At 45.9% G+C, this 22,221-nt stretch overlaps 1 long non-coding RNA gene across 1 annotated transcript; it reads right to left on the reverse strand.

Annotated features, from left to right (window-relative positions):
- Positions 1 to 20,033: 20,033 nt before the first annotated feature.
- Positions 20,034 to 21,818, reverse strand: LOC136539533 (uncharacterized). The gene is made up of 3 exons (XR_010779706.1): positions 21,292 to 21,818; positions 20,396 to 20,522; positions 20,034 to 20,220 (listed from the first exon to the last, which is right to left on the reverse strand). It is a non-coding gene; the product is annotated as an uncharacterized lncRNA (long non-coding RNA).
- Between the last annotated feature and the right edge of the window lie 403 nt (positions 21,819 to 22,221).

The raw sequence follows: 22,221 nt of genomic DNA on the forward strand, positions 1-22,221 counted from the left end.
GAAGGGACACACTATTGGACATGAGGTGAGAAGAGCCTCAGCCATGGTGCGCTCCCTATGCAAGCTTGAGTGGAGGGGGGAAGGAGAGGAGAGGGGTTCGCTCGACAAGGGAGGCGTGTGGGTGGCCATGTCCCCAAAAGAGGAAAATAGGAGGGGGGGTCTAGTATGGGAACAAGGGTGAGGATCAAGAGCCGACCAGATGCTAAGAAAAGGAGAAGCGCACAATGCACGACTACGGTGGATGTGGCATAATGTCGTGGTTACGTGAGGATAGGTTGCTAGTGGACCCTGACACTGACGGCATCTGTAGGGCACATGGCAGTAGTGACCTAGTGTGCATAGTGTGGGTGAGCTGGACATAGTGCTTGGGACATGACATCCACTTAGGCTTTTTCCAATCACTCACTACTACCTGAGGGCTAACTTTTGCTTGTTGTTTTTCTTTTCCTTCCCTTCCTTGTTCACCATATGCGCCAACCTTTTGTACAAACTAAGACCGCGACATACATGCTTCCTCCAAAACTACATTCTTTTGTTACTTTGGGGAACACTATTTCATCAACCCGTTGTGGATTTCCTATTTGAACATCCGAATACTTCCAAGAAGAATATTTTATGTCAAGAGCGGTACAACGGTGTGACTTGGTAAAGGTGCTTGGTCAACAACGTCGATACCAGCACATGCCGAGCAACGTCATCATGTGGTAGCTATTCCACTGGGGCCCTCGGTTTTGTCATGGCACCATAAGCTATTAACCAGGCAACTATTACCAACTTACACGCCATGAAGGTAGTGGGGTCATAGACCACAGAATCAGAGGAGTATTGCAAGGGAAGATTTAGACAACAAAGGTTCCTTTCACAACAAGGGACAAGGAATTCAAATCCCACAACGGATTTGATTTAAAGAGATTCAAGTGCTCTGCTAGGACATCCACAATTAGTTGATACAGTGTCCTATGTTATCCAATCACGACTGGTCTACTGGCATCTGAATGGTGGCTCTTTTGTAACCCATTTAACATCGCCCTTGAAAACCCTAAGCACATCTAATGAGACCTAAGGACAGATAGACGCAATAAACACAACGACATAAATAAAATGCACATCCCACATATCCTTATGCTAGTACAACATATAGGCACTCACTCTTCCATTCTCGACATATCATTCACCTTCCCTACGATCGAACGATCTCAACAACTACGGACGAAATACAATAGAAAGATTACAATACTAGAGGACAACAACAAAAGACACCACTAATTATGGGTACATCTTCCTAAGGCAACTAATCTACTTTGTCGGACCACACATCTTCATTTTTGGGCTCGGTGGATTCTTTTATCACCTAGGCTATGGATCTGCCTCCTCTCTAGGCAGTGGCTAAGTGAGGAGAAATAAGAGCTCTACTTCTGACACTTCTGAGGGTGGGGGTGCTGGCGGTACTGCAACACTGATTCTCCTTCTTTCCGATAGGTGGACAGGGATTCCCTCCAAGATCAAGGGATCCTGCCTTTCAGTGGCCAGCATCCTACGCTTGGCCCTAGTGATAAGGTAGGCCTCTCCCAACTAATGGGCATGTCAATCAGCAGCCTACTTTAGGGCTTCTGACATGGCAATGTCACGACTCTCTATGGCTGCCATACTGGCATGCGCTTTAGCAAGCTACAACTGGAGCATCTTGGAGAAGATCTCAGCTTCCTTGGCTCGCTGGAGGCACTTCCTTAGATTCAAGGCTTGCCAGTCATACTACTCATCTAGAGCAAGCAGGTACAAGGTCAAGTGCACCACGGTTGGACTATCTTCTTATGCATCCCATCCTTGCAAAGCCTCCATACGAGCCCTCCATACCCATTGATTCTTTTCCACAGGTGGAAAGAACATCATGGGGGTACGAGCAATGGGCTCTTCATAGATCTGGCAAATGTACCATAAGGCTTTGTGGGCCACAACTTGGTAGGTGTCGACGAAGCGAACCCTAGTTGTGGTCACATTCCAGGCTTCAGTGATGTCGGAAAACTCCTCACTCTTCCCAATATAGACGGTAACTTCACACCGCTTAGTGCCATGCTTTTCATACTCACGACCCTCATACTCGGGATGATCTTTGACTCTTAGCTTTTGTAGGGTGGCATACAAGATTTTGGAAAATCCCTCAGTGTTCAGGTAGTAACTACTAACCTAGGCTCCTGCCATCCCTGGCGGTGGTTGCAAAGGAGGATTGAGCAAAAAGCTTGCTTAAAAGGAAAAAGCTAGGTGAGTTGGAGTGCACTGGGTGGTGGTACCAATGGTTAGACCAGGCCCTGCTTATAATGGTAGGGTGGTCAGTGGTCCTAGCGTAGTCCACGAAGGTTCCTGCGCGGGATCACTACAAATGAATCGACCGAATTTTTCACGCGTTCAAGGCGAGAGATGTTTGAGGCCATTAATGACTAATACGGCTGTAGGGCAAGGGTCCAATAAGAGCACAAAAAGAGTACGAGGAGACGTGGGTTATGGCAGGCGTGAACCATAGGAGAACACAAAGCATGAAGACACACTGCAGTAGTAACTACCAAACAAGGGTCGGTCGGTCATGCACAATATGACTTGTGTGACAGCTATGAAAGGCACACCTACCAGCAATACAGCGACTAAGGCATTAGCGCGCCTGTCTTAAAGATCGTATACTACACGAGAGCCCATCCATCGGAGAAAGCCTAGTTAAACCTATTCCAGATGCTTAACTATAGCAATAGGGCTACTTATATACTTCGTAGTTAAACGCCCTAACTTTTTGCAAAATAGGTTGTCAAATTTTAGTTTAGAAAAGGATTTTGAAGCTTTATTTTCTTATTTATGCTCTGATACCACCTGTGGCAGAACCGCCTAATCCAATGCCTCCCAGGAGTACTTGTCTTCCATTAGACACTAAGTACTCAAGAGAGAACACTAAACTATGCAGTTCCGTCGAGCACACCCCAAGGGAGAACTCAAAAATCCACATTTTTTCATCAGGATCATAAATGAGAGAATAAAGCTTACAATATTCTTAAGTCATTTCTTACATCACTTTATTATAGTAACAGAATATTACCATGTTATTAGAGTTATAGAGGAAGCAAAGATTAATTTAATGACATGGTGGAGTATTAATATAGGGGACATTTATATACAAGAGCTGCTATTAGATTTTACATCTTTTCTTATAAAAACCTTTAGTAAGGGTTATAAATAAACACTATGGTCATAGCGTGAAAGGAATCCTCTCTGAGCCCACCAGGAGGTTTCTACACATAAGTGTTAGCTCTAAGTATCCTCCGATCACCTACAACAGGGGGAATAAACCCTGAGTACTCAATTGTACTCAGCAAGACTTACTTGACAGGAGAAAAATAAAAGACTCCAAGGATATGCAAGGCTATCTAGCTTGTGGGTTATTGCATCTACAGGAAGTATTACTAAATGTGCGTCCTTATATTCAATTTTATTAGTAGTCATCATTAGTTCATTAACTAATCATTCTATGTAAGCACCTATGCTACTTTCAAGTAGGTGGTGAGCAATCAGAACTATTTTACCATCTTTCATAGTTCCTGTTCTTACTACGGTGCTAGACTATAGCCAAGTCATACCGTATCACAAGGCGATTCGCGAACCAATGTATCTTAGCTGGGTACCCCGAAACACACGCCCTGCTTGTACCCACTCCTGTCAAGGGTTCTAGGTCCCCATCCAAACTTGGACTCTAAGCCCCCACTCCTGAGTCTTGGACTCAGTGTGGTGCTTAGACCTCCACCATCCCCACCTCCAATTAGTCGGTCCGGAAAGAGCCAGAACCCATGACAAGAGAGCAACAAGCCTTTCTGCTCTCATAAGAAAGTATGTGCTCAGGATAAGAAGTCTGTGACCTGACTACCATCTACAGCAACGGACGGTCCTCAATCCACACAGGTGGAACAAGTGTAATCCAAGCCTCGCTCGAATGCCTAACCAAGTTCAGATCCAAAGTACCATTCCGCCCAGTCTCCAATTATCATTCATATATATTCCATGTGACGGTAATATAATAACAACAATAATATCTTTCCTATCTCTCGCGAGTGATAGGTAATCACTTGACTTCTACCGGATCCTATAGCATAGCAATCTGCACAATCCTAACATACTAGCAGGACTCATAGAATAAGGATATATATATATATATATATATATATATATATATATATATATATATATATATATATATATATATATGCAAGTGGTTTTCATCCAACTCCATGATTCATCGTTGTTCCTATTATAATATACATGGATGCAACGTAGAGATGTAATTAATCAATGGCAACTATAACTCTCAATACAATTACGCTCTGCAAGCTAACGAGCTAGCTTTAATAACTAACGTACTAGCCTACATATCCATGCTATCGAATAAGGCGTTGTTTCCCGAAAAATATTCTAGTTTTAAAATCCCAAGGTGTTTCGGCATTTTATTGCTTAAACATATATTTTCAAACTAGGGCTCATTTAGTTACCTTAACAAATTAATTATTATGGAGCTATAAAAATTATAGTGAACACCTAATAATGTTAGGAATTTACTGTGAAAGTTTTCGAGCCTACACTATCACTAATTTATCACAAAAATTTCTTCACATTTATATTTTAACAATATTAAGCATCTCAATTTAATTAGATAACTTCTGAAAATATTATAAAACTATGTGAACAAAAATATACTAGCAGATAGATCATGATTTTAGGAACTTAACAAAATTAGTTTCACAATTTTTGGTTAACTACACAATTTTATATTGAATTTACAAATTTATCTTAGAAGCCAAATTAGAAAATGCTTAGAAAAGGAAAAGGGCCGATGGTGACCATTTCGGCCAGGCAGCCTAGCGCGGCGCAGCTACGTGCGCATCATGGCGGCCCAGCAACAGCCCAAGGCGGGGGGACCCACGTGTGCTCATGTTTTGCAAAAGAGGGCTCAGGCTATTGGATGATCACGCAGAGAAATGGAACACTATTAATATAGACTCACGTTTTGCATTAAAGACCTAGAATGTGTTGCCTTTACAACAGGGCGGTCCTTGGTGTGCCCACGCGTGGCCGCGTGGCACACCGGCGGCAACGGTGGTTATGTCAGGCCTACTAGTCTCGCTATGATGAAAGTAAGGGGCCGACCACCATCTATAGCTAAACGTGCAAGGATGGGTGGCGGTTAGGAACTCGAAGACATGCTGGCGTGAGCTGCAGCAGCGAGCGGCTATTCGTGGCGACGGTGCGACTGTTCCGGTGAGCCTACGCCCTCATGGCAAGGTAGAGATGGCGGAGAAGCATTCGTAGCTCACCATGGTGTACGCCCTACTGACGGTTCAAGCTGGGAAGCGTTGTGGCGGTCTGGCCACGTGCAATCGAGAGGGGCGGCGGTGCTCTGCGATGGACACTGGTGCATCACCACGTCTTCGGTAAGTGCCTTGGATAAATGGTGTGAGCACCAGATAGAGGAGGTCAAGGCGAGCTCCTAGATACAAACAATTGAACTAATTCGGACCTTACCCTAATTTCACTAGCACGGCATCACACCTGGGCGACGGCGAGAAAAACACCAAATTAGCGGCTAGTAGTGCTCGGTTGCGCTAAAGTGAGGGTTATGCTGCTAGCTGGCTTTCCTGTCTAACTAAAGGAACACCGAATTGAGGTGTGGTGTCCTGAACTGCATGTATTAGCTTGATAAGCGGCGCGGCTCCGTTGGTGGCAAGGCAGATGTGGCAGCGGCTTCTAGGCTCAGACAACCTCGACCAAAGCTATGTTAAATGAACGGGAGCATCCGCATTGTGAGGCTCAGAGGGAGCATGCCATTAGGTGCTGAGATGGGACCGCTCGATCTTGGTAGGGCGCGGACGGTGGCAGTGGAACAATGGTCACGCGCGGGGCCGTCTCTCAGGGCCGGTGCAACAAGACGACACGAGGGAGGGCAGTGACACCGCGACACGGGCATTAGTGCGACGTGACTATGGAGGCAAATAGTGGCTCGGCAAGTAGGTGATTCGAGCTGCGGAAAGAGCGCCACGTCGACCAGACGGCGACTGCCACGGCGTCGGCTTGGCCGACAGCACTCACGTGGCAGCCGCGCAGCAGCACTGCAGCTCCGCTCAGCCCTACGGCAGCTGATGAGGCCGGCCAATGGTGCAACGGCCATGGCCAGGAATGGCCAGGCAGCAGCAGCGCGTGCATGGTGACTACATACACGGACCGTGCAACGACGAGCGGTGACGTGCATGGATTTTGAAGCATAGCAAAAGTTACTAACGATCACCATTGAGGTTCAAGTAAGTCCCCTATCGTAAGGTCGACATTGCCAACGACCTAGCAACACCATCGCCATGACCAGAGAGCAACCAGGGAAGGAGATAGATGGATGCCAATATGAGCTCGTCGCGCTGAACGCCAGTTCACGGACAGAGCGCCAACATGTGGTTTACCTCGCGTTCCAACGAAGTTGGGGAATTTTTACGAGAGCAACGTGACATCCAACATAACTTCAACCTATACCGTGCCCATGTACTCACTTTGATGCAATCAACAATACTAAAACATGCAGCCAGTGTTTAAACATTTTTGTTAGAAATTTAATGTCAAAATAGCATTGTCGTACTACTTTTCTATACTTAGGAAAGTTAAGGATTTCATTTGAGGCTAAGTAACCATTAACTCTTTGATCGCAATTTTTAATAGATATAAACCTTGTTAACTTCAACCAACAAATACTATATGCAATAGTCCATACTTTATACTAATCCGTAGGAGCAAACTATTTAAGCACCATTTAACTATTTTGCTCAATATAATTCGCCAAAAATAGTATTTTAACAATAGTTCAGCTGTTTGCCGACTTAACGAAAAGAGCTCATCTTAACATCAAATTTGATTTTTGAGCTTCCAAAACACTAGTTATATGCTACAACTAAAAAGAACAAAGTATGATATCTTTTTATGTGACATTGTTTTGGGTCTGCCTCTCCGCATCGATACCGCAAGCGCTACCTCGGCCTGCCTGGCGTGCGATGGCTCACGCTTGCTCGGTCAACGGAGGTAAAAACGGAAAGCCAACACAATCACCGCAACGAATTTTGCCTACCTACTATCCCTTCCTATGATCCCACTTCGCCAACGAATTTTGCCTTCCTACGATCCCACTTCGCCTTCGCCTGATCAGTTGCACTCCTCATGCGGTGGATTTGGCCTTCTATTGATGTCGCCCTTGCCCTCGCCCTTGCGCGTTGGGGAAGGCGGTGGCCCTTGAGGTCGAGGTTGAGGGCCTTGAGGATGAACGAGGCGGAGTCATGGGGATCGATGGCGATGGTGCAGTCGGCCTCAGCGGCGGCCGCGCAGGCGACCTAGCCAGGGGGCCTGGGGGCCGTAGGGAGCACCGGCTCTGCCGTGCCCTCTCCTTCGATGAGGCAGGGACCCTGTGCCCAGGGAGGTCATGGTGGAGGTGCTGCTTCGGCTCAGGCCCCGCAGGGTCATGGCTGCAGCGGGGTCAGGTGCGACTGGTAGGACTGCGCCGCCCAAGTCTAGAGGGCAACCAAGGAGCTTCGTAGCCGCATCCTCACCTTCTCAGCGCGCTGCTCCTGTGGGGATGGGTGGCAATGAGCCGCTGTTGCTGTGGCAGCAGAGGTGAGGGTTGGTTTGTTGCAGAGGTATATGCTGCTAATTCACGATTGAGAAAATTGCAGCACCCATGATAATTTTTTTCTTTGTTGTGGCTGAGAATTTGGGATATGTCCAGCAGGCCGCGGTGCTCGCCGAGGACAATAAGTACCCCATCACCGACGAGATGAGCGGCATCTTAGTTTGGAGATGGCGTCTTATTGTGGAGATGCTCATGGATGAGACGGGCACCGCTTGAGCTGCCCATCTTTGCAACGCTCTGCGTTGTCAAGTTTAAGATCAGGCCTGCTAACTTCAACTGATTTGGGTTGGCTAACTTAAGTGGAGATGCTTGCCTTATGGAGAAGAACATTCGGAGGCACAGCTTTTTTTGCTTAAGGGTGATAAATTCTGTCGAGAAGAACACTGGGAGGCACTGATTTCTGCTACTGGGACAAACTTAGAATATTATTATGGGGGACCTGAGGGATGAGAATCCATTACTCTAGGATATGCATGTCATTGTGATGAAATAATCTGAGTACATAGATAGGTCAAGATAGTTGCATCCAAGTACTGTACTGCTAGTCTCTGGACACATACAACTATGGGGGCTGGCCATCATGCTGCAGACCAACCAAATTCAACATAAATAAGGTGCAAGCTTCTCAAACTTTTTCAGAATGAGATGTATGGGTTTCTACTGGATGCTCTTCTACTTTGTTGTCTGGGTTGCTGAATAATACATGGAGAGGATAAATTTTCGAAGGAACTTGCAACATTTCTGTTACTGTTTTAAAATTAAGTGATTGCTCCATCTCTTCCATTTGGTGTTTGTAGCTAGGGAAAGCGTGAATCTCTTCTTCAAAAGGTGGTTGAAAGTAGGGAATTTTCCATCAGTGTGCTAAAGAGCCTGAAAATGAAAGGTGTATCCTTTTCTCATCACTGATTTTGTTCATTACATATCTGGCTGATGGTAGTTTAATCACTATATACAGAGTCTGTATCTATTTGATGATGGTTATTCTCCGGCTTATATATATCACATGTTCAGCTTATTTAGTGTGTGAATGGTTGCGGCAACTTATCTCTGCATGATTTATGCAAATAATATAGTTGTGTCATTCTACTTTTGCCCAAATGGCCAAACTAGATTATTGTTGCCATGTTCATTCTGCATCAGCTAATAAACTACTAGGTTACTATTGGCATGTATACATTGCCCAGTGATATGACATTGTTTCTCAGTTTCTGCATTGCCAATAAAAAAATAGAACTGACAAATACAATTTCTATCCTGACAGATTTATATTAGATCCACACTGAATTTTTTTTGAAGGTTCGCATTGAAAATTTGTCCAGCCATGTACAATCCACACTGAAAATTTTTGATCCTGGGTTACCATTGACAGTTCAATTTCATTTGCCACCGAATGACCCTTCATATTGGCTCCACTATGAAGATTATGTTCTCCCTTTTTTTAGCGGGTCTACATTTCTGTGAGCGATTAATGTACCAAGTTGAGTAGAGCGATTATAACATGTTCTTTACATGTACGAAAAATAAGATCCTACAGGTGAATATAAAGTGATATCTCTCCTGTTAAAAGAAAATGATGTCTCTCTTGTTAACTTATATGCAGTTATGAGATACTTATGTTGGGAGAAGCAAAGCTGGGCCGGTTTAAAAATGCTCTATAATCTTGGCTGTGCTGCACCTTTTTTTAATCTAAACATAGGAATGATCGCACATAGGTAGTCACCTCATTCCTGTCTTCATCTATGTTCTGTGTTTACATTCCATAGTACTGGAATGGGTGTAATCATTTTCACAGATACTTGATAAGTTTTGTATGCCCTCGATGCAAGGACGTTGTGTCAAAACTCTGTTTTTGACAATGCATACATATGCTTATTAAATTTGCATGTATTTTCATAACTTTTCTGAACTGAAGACTGAATTCAGTATGAATTCTTTAGAGGTGCCTAAGTCATTACATAGGTGGCTGAATGAAATCTGACAATAGCTTCACATAGCTTCAGAGTTCAGAGGTGCCTAAGTCATCACATACTCTTAGTAGTGATCAGGCTGTGACACTATTATTTTTTGTCACTAAAGATATTTTGAGAATAATCAGACTGAGAATTATATGCACTAAAAAATTAGATCTGAGGATGTGGACTAATATATGTAATTAACATGTAGTAGAAACCAAATAACTCATATATCTTCAGAAATACGATTCTTACCTAATAAAGCTTGGCAAGTATTTTGGCTGTTCAGAGTGGGAAAATAGTTAGCAGGCTAGGAAGAAAAATATTGTAAATAGCAAACATAAAAAAGTAGTAACATAAAGAAGAAAAGGTGAAAGATTTATACATGGTGAGATAGGTCCGCATCCATGATGCTGACAAATTCCCCTGAGGCATGCTTTAATCCATGTAAATATGCGGTACCTGGATATTTCCAGGGGAGAATAATTTCACTAAAAATTCAAGTCAGGTGTCTAAACTCACCAAGTCCTAGCTTGCAGTAACTGGCATCATGTCAGGTTAAAGACAATGCATTAAGCCATGGCACTGAATAAACAGATTGGCACCACATGTACAAAAGCTTAAGTGGACCAGGAGCATATTTTTTAAGATAATTGCAACAAAATCTTCCATTATTGGTCCTGTCATTCAGAAATTTGGTATATTAGTCGCAGACTATAAGAAATTATGCCTTAGATAAGCTGAGAGTTGTTTAGCCAATTCAATTAAGATGTGAATTAGTGAACTGCATAATTATCTGCTTTTTGAAATCTTCCATTTGTGTTAGCAAGCTGACACCTCTCACATCACATGTAGTTCATCATGGGTCAGTTATTTCAGTTGCTCCACCATCTCTCCAATTACCTAATATGAATTGTCATTGTCACCATTACGGTTAGAAATGATAGGCAATATAAACGATGAAAAATAGTAGATCAAACACAGGGGACATGAGATTTAACGTGGAAAACCCTTCCAAGGAAGAATGGAAAAAATCACGGGCACCAGCTAGCAAATCTTCACTATATTGGGTGAGGTTACAAACGTCGGGGATTTACAACTTTTCTTATCCCAAGACAACGGCTTACAGGAAGTATATATAGATAGAAAACCCTAATAGGTGAGGTTCTCAAAATATCTTTAGTGAAAAAAAAATATCTAAAGTAGGCATATATCAGGAACTCAAAATAGTACTATCCTGGTTTAGAAAAGTAGTAGGTCTGAACTCTGAAGTTGAAAGAGTAATGGCTAACTAATGCAGTGGCACAAGCAGTAACAATTCATAGATTTTTTCTATAAAAAAATCTGACTTTTCATGCAGCCTGCAACTACATGGGGAAGATGTCAGTTTAAAATCTAATCCAATAATATGATATTTGTATTACTGATTGAAAGCAGCCAAACATGGTTTTTTTACTGGTCTGAGGTGCTTAATACATCAATGTTTAGATTCAGGATCCTCTGTTACATGTTTTGGGGCCACCTAAAAAGCAAGTTTGTAGTGATCTGTGTGTTTAGATTCAGTATTGTTATCTTATCGTGCGATCTGTGTGTTTTAAGTATAAAATGTTAGTTATCCCATAGCAACGCACGGGCACACTACCTAGTCAACATTTATTTTTCAAAAGTTAAAGTTGCATTTCCATCTACTAAACTTGTACTTCAATTTTTCTTTTAAATACTAAATACAAGTTATGTTTGATCCTTGTTCCAAGAAATTGTTTTTCGTCTCACGTGCGTTATACATTTTTAAAACCCAGAAACTTGTGAAGCTAATCCTTCTCTATCCTAAATTTTGGTGCTAAGCAAACTCGTAACACCAGGGGTGTTACAAGGGGGCCCGCTTCCTTGAAGGCACGCGCCTCCGAGCGACAACTGACAGCTTGTGGAAATATGTCGTGCGGCTTGTCCGTTGTGTAGGATTGGATCCTAGTTTTGGGTTTGACCCCATGTGGCGTGATGCCAGTTAGCCACTCGATCACTAACGACGCCGCATGGCGGCGGGTGGTTTTGTCGTTCGTGTGCGCCCTGGCTCGTTGCGTTCCGCTGGCGGCGGAGACACAGTCTGGGGCGTGATTCTACCATAGGGTCCAACTTTCCTATGTGGTGGATCTAGACTGGGTAGAAGCTGATGACAGGCGTTGACCTGTGGGTTCGGGCGATCTCGTGATTCCCTGAAAGGATGTGGCTACCGTGGGCCATTCCCTGGGCGAGCTCGCCATGAGACAAGGGCCTCCGGCTCCCTGGGTGGAAGTCTTGGCCATGGCCGGTCATGAAGAAGGGTACTGGTCTCCCTGTGTAGGTGAACTCTGGGATGCAGCCCCCATGGGTAGTTCTGGGATTGTATCCGACGCGGACCACGAGATCTAGATTTCCAGGGCAGAGGTCTGGGCCATGGCTGAAGGCGGATGTGGGCGTTGGCCCTTTGATGCCACTCGTAGTTTTCATGGCGGATGTGGCCGCCGTGGGCCATTGCGCCAGCGAGTCCACCAGCGATGTGAGGAGCCATCGCTTCCTTCTCAACAAACGAGAGTGCACCACTGTCCCCTACCTGGCGCGCCAACTGTTGGTGTTTTGTAAACCAGACTAGTAAGTTTATATGTTTGACGCGCTGCTCCAAGAAGACGATGGTAGCATCCAAAAGACATGAGGATTTATACTGGTTCAGGCTAGAGCCCTACGTCTAGTCTCAGAGATGATCGAGTGCGTATTCCTCGCTTGAATGCTCTGAAGTTCTTACAATGGGGGGTGCAAGAATGGTGGAAGAGGTGAAGAACCTAAGCTAGGAGATGGGCTACCCAAAGGGAAGCTTTAGGAGCCCTGCTATGGAGTGGATGAATGAGTAGGGGACTCAGAATGTATGAAGAAGAAGATCTTGATCCCTCGAGAGGAGCCCTGGCTACCTTTATATAGAGTTCAGGTCCAGGGCACATACAAAGATGGAGGTTCCCCTGATCGAAGGGTCGTGAGCCTGAAGGGCCTAACTAACTTGGCTTGCAAGCTACGCCATCTTCTGGTGCACGTCTGGGCGTGGCTGTTTGTCATGGTCTTGTGTCCATGTCGGGGCATGGGGTGGCCTGGTGCCACTGTGCTGGCCGTGGCAGCACTATAGGCATGGTGGTGGTTCGCTAGCCATCCTGTGCGACATGGTCTCCGTCGTGGTCTTCATCATCATCTCCTGGTATCCTGGGGTGTTGTACCGGAGTTGGCAGCTACCTTTGGGTCGTCGTTCATCTGGTTGGCCTAGAGTGTTGAGGGCCACGATCCCAATTGCTAGGGTCGTGGCTCTCCGCTAGTCTAGATGGCCTCTAAGTCAAGGCCCTCGTTGTGGATCCCATCCCATGGTGGGTAGGATCGTATATCCATCCCATTGGGCCGTATCTAGCCGATGGTCATCGTACCTGTCATCACCGCTTTGAGGTGGTGTTGTCTTGTCCGTGCAGCGTGGCACAGGAGTGGCGTCTGACCGGACCGAGGGGATGTCCCCTCGGTCCTTGCGGGATCAGTGCGACATACTCGCTCTTGTCAGAACAGGCGCGCCTGGCCGGGCTCAACCTCTCCCCGTTCCTCCTAGGGGTTGTGATGGGGGAGAGGCCATGCGTCTCTTGGGCGCCGTGTGGCTAAGGCAGGAAGAGGGGTCGTGGTTGACCCTAGCCCTTGCGTCTGGCCTGGTTTGATTGGCTTAGTTGGGCCTTGGTCGTTCGGGCCTTTGCTAACTGGCGTGTTGTGGGCCGCTCGTTCTGCTATCTAATCGGTGCCTTGAGGTACCCCAGGGTTATAACCCCGACACCTTGGGTGCAGAGATGTGTTTAAGGCCTAAAGGAGAAGAGATACCTAAAATGAAAGAAGTGGAATTAAGATTGCAACTCCTAAGAGCTAAAATATCTAGAACATACAAAGAGTCAAAAGGGGACAGAGAAACCAAGCAGTTATTGTCTTTAGAGTATAAATCTACTTCCCTGACCATGAACAAGAGACCTGAAATTGGCCTTGTTCATAACCCTCATCCCAGGCTGTCTCTAGGTGTTACACTATGGAGCAAGAAATGATATTCTACAAAGTTTCCTCGCTGACTGTGCATTATGTTGCAAAGAACTATACAGTTGCTTTGTTGTACCATGTAAAACACTGTAATACTAACACCTCATGTTCAATATACCACACTGTAAGTCGATGTAGCTAGTAAATTGGTGCAAGGCAGAATGAGTTTACCATATGATTGCTCTGGATGTCCATAAATGAATTTCAAGTGCATTGATAAGCTTTTCTAGATTTCTTTTGTAGGAGTCGGCTCCCCAAGTTTTCACTGTTCTTGTTGATTTCCTATGCTTCTGTTGGTTACTGAATCTAAGAGTGCCAACTTATTAACTTCAGACATAATTCATCCTTTCATCTTGGTTGGTAAATGTTAGAGCCCAGTAGGGAGGGGGGCCTTGGGTGGCAGCGGCTAGGGTTTGGAGGGGACTAGAGGCGTCTGCACAGGGGAGAGAGAGAGGCGCAGGGGACGAGGACCGAGGGTTAGAAGGGAGAGGAGGGGATAGAAGGCCCTTGGCCTGTTCTACTCTTGCTTAAGAGTGAAAGGTTACATAGCTCCCGTCTTTATAGTCCTAGGAGACTTAGCCCCTAAGCAATCTAACTTATCCTCCAAGCAAGCTAATCCTAATCCTCCCAGATCTGGATGTCGGCGGCGCGGCGGGAGGCCACCCCTCTGCTGGTCGCGCCTCCCTCCTAGTGGCATGGTCAGCCCAGCCCTAGCCAGCCTAGGCCCCCTCCTGGGCCTTCCATTAGACGTATGACAGTAAAGTATAATAGTCTATAGGGTTTCTGCTTCGACACATTGATGCGTGAATAAAATCTGGTTCCACTCTCAGCAGTCATCACATTCTGCATAAGTGGTGCTGTGCATTTCTGACAATACGCTTCTGTCTAGAATTTCATTTATGGTAGCGCTCGGTGCTAGTTAGTTTATCTAGTAACCCTCTCGTAATATAATTTATGCTTGTACATATTCGTATGTTTTGGGATTAAAGTTTGCATTTTTCCTTGCATTGATGATTACTGAAATTCTCAAGTGATTTTACTGGTGAGATGAAATCTACTTAATAACAGTTTCCTTTTTATTAGTAGATAATTTCTTCAGATTTGAATGGTATGATAAAAAAATTTTGAAGATTTTGCCAATAACATATTTAGCAGAAGCTGCGCTTTCCTGAGGAAACATTCTGGATTCATTTTGTATGTAACTTCTCCATCATCGGCGATGATGCTTGAAAATTACTCATGTTGCCTCATTGATGTCGTTGTCACCTTGGAAGGGCCTTCAGTTTTCTTCATACTGGCAGCACCTAGAAATTGAGGTTGTTCATGGTATTTATGGACCTGACAGGAGGAAATGATGCTATAGAAACTGTTCTCGGGAGTTTAGCAAGCTGCAGCATGCAAATGACAGCTTGACCACATTTGCTTGGCGAGAGGATTTATTTGCATATGTGTGCATTATTTTGCACCACCATCAGTTTCGTCCCAGCTCAATATACAGGTTTGTGAGAGATGTCTGGATATAGTGCCACCACTGCCATCATCCTGTCCTGAATTCCTGATACTCTTCTTGCATCTGTCGTAGTCACCATCCACCACACCACACCACTTGAATATACAGAATCGAAGTGATGAGATGTCATATGACGAGGGATCGTCCAACAGGTATCCTCATGCCACCATGTTGTTTCTTCAGTTGAACCTATTGCAGTCAGAGATAACCCAAGTGCAAGTTTTACTATGGACCTACTTCTGATGGCTGGGGTTTGACCATGCTTATTTAGGGGCCGGGACAGCTCCCGGAGCTATGTTTTGTGCTCCGAGTGCCAAACGGGTCAGAAGGAACCAACTCCGACGAAAGAGCCGCGTGATTTGTGCTCTCACACGCCAGGCGCGTCGGTTGGAGCCAAAAAAAAAAAATCGAGCTTCCACCGGCTCCTTGTCAGGAGCGCATGGGCCCATGGCGTATTTGGCCGTGGATGCCCCTACTTTTTTTTTTTGGGCTTTTATATTTTTACCATTATTAAGTTTGACACTCATTCAATTATCACTCTTAGGATGTCACTTACAACTTTACCACATGAGAGAAGTTTGAGTTCTTAATTTACCACATTTGCGCATGTGGCGAGCCATGCCAGCCCTGACACGCTGGCGTCCAGTCAACATAGACACGTGAAATGTCCTTGTTGTCCCTGCCTGGCTCCTCTCTCCCCCTCTCCGACAACTGGGTCCCGCAACTCCTGTCGCTTCCAGGTGGGCCCCACTCGTCAGCTTCGTCTTCCCCCTCCTTTTTATATCTCCTGCGACTTGGACTCTCCTCTTCCTCCGTCTTGCCCCAGGCCACTAACACCAACGCAGCAACAATGGCGCCCCTGAGCTCCCTCAGCCCCGCAGCCCCCGCCTACATCCCGCAGAGGGTCGCGCCATGGATCCCTCCGCCGCCCGTGCCTGGTTTCACGACGTACATCTGCATGGCCCCGCCGCCACCGCCGCCGTCGGAGTTCTTACAGTGGCGCCCCTGGCTCCACCTCCGCCTCCGCCTTGCTGGGGCATCCCGCAGGCCGCTTGCCTCCCGGGGGTGCGGGGACCGTTCCATGGCGGCGTGGTGCCGCACGGAGCGATGCCCATGATGACCCCCTCTCGGTCTGCTCCAAGTGCCCGGGCACGCTGCCATCTCAAGGACTCGGCAGGGATGCGACGAGCGGCGGGTCCGGCGGCAGCCGCGGCGTCCTACGGCGTGAAGGCCGCCGCGGACGCGAAGGATGCGGCAGCGACCAACCAGCCGCCCCGCGCTCTGTGCTCGCGGTCGCGTTTCGAGCCTCCGCGGGACGGCACCCGGCCGGCGGACGGCGCGATGCATGTCGTCGGTAGGCTCGTCGCCCGCCCCCGCGCTGGAGATGGGAAGTAATCCGCCGCCTCGCTCGCTGCACCTGGCCGCGCGCGCCGCTTCATATCTTGCGTTCTATCCGTTCAAGGGAGGAGCGGATAGAACGAGAGATACGAGTCGCCTGGCCTCTTTGATTGCCTGTTAGTGATCTGCTTGTGGATTACTACTTTCGTTTCATATCCATGTGTTCTCCGATCTCGACTCGAACTAGCTAGGTTTAGTGTTGAAGCTCAAGTTGTTCTGTTGTATAATATGGTTGCTGAAGGTGGAAGACGAAGCTGACGAGTGGGGCCCACCTGACAGCGATAGGAGTTGTGGGACCTAGTTGTTGGAGAGGGGGAGAGAGGAGTTAGGCAGGGGCAGCAAAGACATTTCACGTGTCTATGCTGGCTGGGCGCCAGCATGTCAGGCTGGCGTGACTCGCCGCATACGCAAATGTGGTAAATTAAGAACTTAAACTTCTCTCATCTGATAAAGTTATAAGTGTCATCCTAAGAGTGATAATCGGATGAGCGTCAATCTTAATAATGGTAAAAATGTAAAAGCCCCGTCTTCTTCCATGCGCGCGGGCACGGAGCAACGTCGGCCTGAGGAGGAGCAGAGGCGGCGTGACATTGGCCTTCGCGGCCACGGGCGTGTGCGCCACGCCGGCCGTGCGTGCTCGAGCTCCCCTGGCCAGCCGCCCGTGCTCGGGCTACTCCGGTGAGCTGCCGCTCGTGGCTCGGTCATCGGTCTCTTGCGCGCGCGGGGAGGCGGAGGCGTGGGGAAGAGGAACAGGAGGCTACGGGAAAGAGTAACGAGAGGATAAGGCAGAGAGTAGCGAGAGGATAAGACATGTGTCAGGCGGGTCTGCGTGCGTTGCCGCATTGGTGATAAGGTAGAGAGAGAATAAATAAAGAGAAATAAAAGGAGAGAAAAAAATAAAAAAAAGGTATTATGGATATTTTCTTCTTTTCAACAGAGAGAAACTATTTTATCAAACGGTTCAAAAAACTGTTTTAGCTCCTCAAGTAAATCTACTCCCCTGATAAAGCTACAACTAAAACTATTTTGGTCGGAGCCAGAGCTCTACCAAACGCCATGAAGCTCCAAGCAGCTCCGACTCTACGACTGTAGCACACTGTACCGCGACTGTAGCAGAGCCGCGCGGAGCACCTAAACGGTACCTCTGTTGGCTCCTTTTCCGACGTTGACGTTGGGGCAGAGTCGGAGCCATTCCACCAGCAGGCACAGTACACACAGTGTTGAATAGTGTTGCACAGTATCTATACATAGGAGGCGGAGCCTCTGGGAGCCGGGCCAAACACGGCCTTTCTGTTTGGAACGAAGGAATCCAAAATACAGGAATATGAAAAAACGCAGGAATAAGGTATGAAAAGTGAAAAACTACGGGATTTCAAAACACAGAAACAGAAAATTTAGGTTGTTTGGAACACAGGAATTTATAACATAGGAATTGTAATATGTTAGGTAAATATAGGTACTTATCAGTGCAAGCTTCAAAGTAGCAGAGATTGGACAGTGACGTGCTCAAGCTAGCCAACATCTAAGCAGCGTGGTTGTCTCGTACTTCATGAAGGAAGAGAAAACCTGAGTTCTGATTGGATTTTTGTTTTCCTTTAAAACGAGAAACCTGCAACAGTGTTCCATAGGAAAGGAACTAGAGAATCCTTTAATCCAAACGCTATTCTCAGGAAACTTTCCTCTGTTTTTGTTTCCTTTACTTTTCCATAAAAATACTCCATTCCAAACCGGCCCTTAGTTTCTCATGATGCAAATTTTTAATGGGTCAAGTTTTCTGTTCTAAAAATATAGTGGTTGGTTCGCAAGAAAATGTCCTTGATATCGCAGATCAAGCTGTATCCTCACTTGCATCCTTTGTTGTTTTGCTTTCCCAGTGAGCTCTGAGATGGTTGCTGCTGAAACCTGCTCGGCCCCGCAAGGAGCAACCCGTGACCGTGAGCTACTTGTGCATCACCGTGCATGTACTGCCTCTGGGCTGGGGAATTTGCTGGTGGCTGCAGCCTGCTGTGTTGTTAGCGAAACGGCTACCGTGTTCATAGCAACACATGAATAGCAAACATGATCAAAGAACTGAGTGCAAAGCTGCATTGCATTTAGGAGTACCGAATCGAGCTATGTCCAACGAGATAATTCGGGGAATGAGCTATGAAAGTAACTCTTCTTTATAACCAAGTTTGGCGCATTGGCGAAACTGTGCCAAAACTCGTACGGAGAAATGACCAAAGCAAACGTTCTAGATCACGATTTAGGAGTTTAATAAATTTAGAACTCGTTTATTATTTTTCAGCAAAATATTTGCAAACCAATTGTAGCACTAGAAAAAAATTAAAATAAGGAGGAAATGTACCATGCAGGGTTCGAACCTGCACCAAAATAAACGACAGCAGTCAACAGCTACCTAACCACCATCCACCAGGTCCATTATCTAGTTCTTGGCAAAGTGTGCCCAATTTTTTTTATCAATGTGTATCAATGGCTAGACGAGTGCGAGCGACTAGAGAAAATGAAAAAAAAGTACCCCACATGGACGAAATGATCATGGCGGTCCCTTATGCAGGGTACAAGCTTTTGAATCAGCATTTGACCGCATGGACGTGTCTGAACAGCCTATTTTATGGCATAATTGGAATCTTGTAGGACCGAAGATATGGAGTCATTCTGGAAGGCAAAGCTCGCTGTATTGTATTTTATAATTGTGATAATCTTATAAATTCAAAATCAAAGTTTACAAGCAGTGTACAGTGTTGTACCGTCAAAGGCGTATATAGCAGTGTTGCAAGTTCACGTCAATTGCCAAAGCTTTCATTATCAGTTTGCGCAAGGGGGAACTTGTATACTCTTGTTTTGTTACAGTGCTTCTGTTTTTTTTGTTTTCTTTGGCAATGCCCGCGAAAGTGTGAATTAATGTCTGTCTGTCGTGCAGGTGCAGCGATGTTCAGAGATCAGAACCACTTTACTGAACTACTGATCATACTGATCAGCAGAAAGGATGGCAGAATTAGAAAGTATCCTTCTCAACTATCATTATTGAACCAAACAGCAAAAAGAAAGGTATGCTTCCATGAAAGTGAAAAACACTTCCATAAAAAATGAAGACCTGACACTTCCATATACCCATCGACCCTGAGCTGCTCCTGTTGCCAGATGGTAATTAGAGACTAATTGAATATGGGTGGCCTAACTGAATATATTAGACTATTCATTTAATCCCGCCATGAGTTCACATGTGTTCCAACACCTACATGGTCACCCACTCCAGCTATCTCATGCCTGCACAAATTAGTACCATTGACAAATGGATGTTTTGACTATGATGATTTGTTTCCTCTGAGGGATTCAATGCATTCTGAAAACGTGCTTACCCAGGAACCAAAGGATATTTTGAATCATTGAGCATGTTCCGTGTCCAACCAACGTCAGCATAACAGACTCCACAGTATTCAAAATCATAAAAATGATGCAACTTTTCACCAAATCAGGAGGGGGGAAGCCACCTGCGGTTAAACGTGTATGGTGAGAGAACTCCAGAAGGATCTCTCGCTGCCCAAGCATTGTAATTGCCGTTCTCTGATTCAGCAGTCATTTGAACTGAACTGCAGAATGAATTCGTGCCAAGTCAGCAAATAGAAAGACTCGGCTCTAATAGAAACAAGGGAAATTTCAGATAGCCAATGCTAAATAAACTTATCGCAGTGACAATTTAGGAAACAAGAGCAAAGTGTGGCATTTCATAGTCTTGATGCAACACCATGACTCAGTCTTCCACACCTTCACAAGTTTGTCATCAGCAGTAGATGCAAACAAAGCTCCACTCACACTGAAGCAAATAGCTCTTATAGTTTCTGAATGAGAACGGCCACCACAACCATTTGACAGTGAAACTGGATGACCAGCCCTGGAGGAACAGAGTAAATACTTATCTGCACATTCCACCAAGCGAAATGCAAAGAAAGGCACTCCACTTCTTACTGGAACATGTGAATGTAAATTTAGGATTCTGCAATATAAAATTAAGCACCTAGGATCTGACAATTTCATTAGTAACAATTTACACAACCAGACTTGCAAGAACTTCATTGTTTTCTTGAAGAAAATTCCCCATTCATCCCCACATGAAACTAATTTATAAGAGAATACAACTAACGATAAGAAGATAGATTCAGTTCAAATGGAAACATACTGCTGCACAACTGTCAGAATTTAGTGAAAACATGTATGCAAAAAGTTCTCTGTTTAACCACAAATTCTGTTAAATCACAAAAAAGATTATGCTCACCAAAATAGCTTCCTATTTATACATACAACTAAAACCTGAAATGCTTACCACGGGACACCAAAATTGCTCCTCGCTGCAATGGACTCCATGACAAAGAAAGCAAGAAAATTATGGCATAGCTCAGACTCCATTGCTAGCACCTAGTGATCTCATCAATCAATTAACACTGAGTGGTAATATCGACAAAATGTGAATTTCTCTCTTTACTCTAATTTCTTATAAACACCAGAGAGCAAATCTCTACATAGAAGATATAGGAGATATGCATTCATTAGCACAGACTACTGTCGGAAAGCATGTTTTACGTTCATTTTCAGATGCAGCAAAATAAAAAACACCAGCATCTAGGGATATAGGGATTCACCATTGGAAAAAACAGAGAGGGCACCTGGATCAATGTTGGTGCCTGGTGGCAGTCAAAGGTGGAGGAGGTGCAGGTAGCCGTGTAGAAGTCGTCGTCGTGCTTCTGGCGCTGCTGAGCATAGAGCGTGGTGGAGAGAGCCTCGGCGTCGGTGGTGTGACGGTGTCAGCGGCGTGGTCCTACTGCTCCCCACGAGCGTCCTGCTCCTGATTCCCACGCGCATCATGGCGCGCCCGCTCCTCCTCCTTCTCCTCATCGCGCTAGCAGCTCTGTTGGTCCCGAGATCTACCGCACGGGTGAACCGACCGCTCACCGTCGTTGCCAACCACACACTACGGCTTGAGGTAGAAGAGGAAGGGAGAACAGAGCGCGCACACACAGCACAAGCACCAGCGTTGGCCGGAGCTCTGCAGAGGAGATGGCAAAACTAAACTCTCTCTCTTTACTGAATTACAGTGAGAAGCTATATATACAACTCTACCCATCTAATCCTAGTACACAGACATGTCAGGCTGTCATGCTGCTATAGTGACTAGATGTGACAGCAGAGCTGACTTTGGTGCCAGCCCTTGCTATGGCTACAGTGCGGCATGGGAGCCTTTCGGCGCATGCCCCTGCAGCGGCTATAGTGCAGCAGCAGGAGAGCCCTTTCGACGCCTGCCTCTGCCGCGCATACAGAGGGGGAGCAGCAGATTACTTTACAATTATTCCCCTAATCTTGCTGCTAACTCTAGAACCTCCACCATGCCGATCATCTTCTTCAGCTCCATGAACCGAAGACGGCCGAGCGGCTTAGTGAGGACGTCCGTGAGTTGCCGACCAGTTTCGACGAACTCGATGACGATCTGCCCTACATCGACACAGTCCCTGAGGAAGTGGAACTTGACGTCAATGTGCTTGCTCCGGTCGTGGAGAACCGGATTCTTCGCGAGGGAGATGGCGGGCTGGTTGTCTACC

This window comes from Miscanthus floridulus, chromosome 2, assembly GCF_019320115.1.
Source record: "Miscanthus floridulus cultivar M001 chromosome 2, ASM1932011v1, whole genome shotgun sequence".
NCBI lineage: Eukaryota > Viridiplantae > Streptophyta > Magnoliopsida > Poales > Poaceae > Miscanthus > Miscanthus floridulus.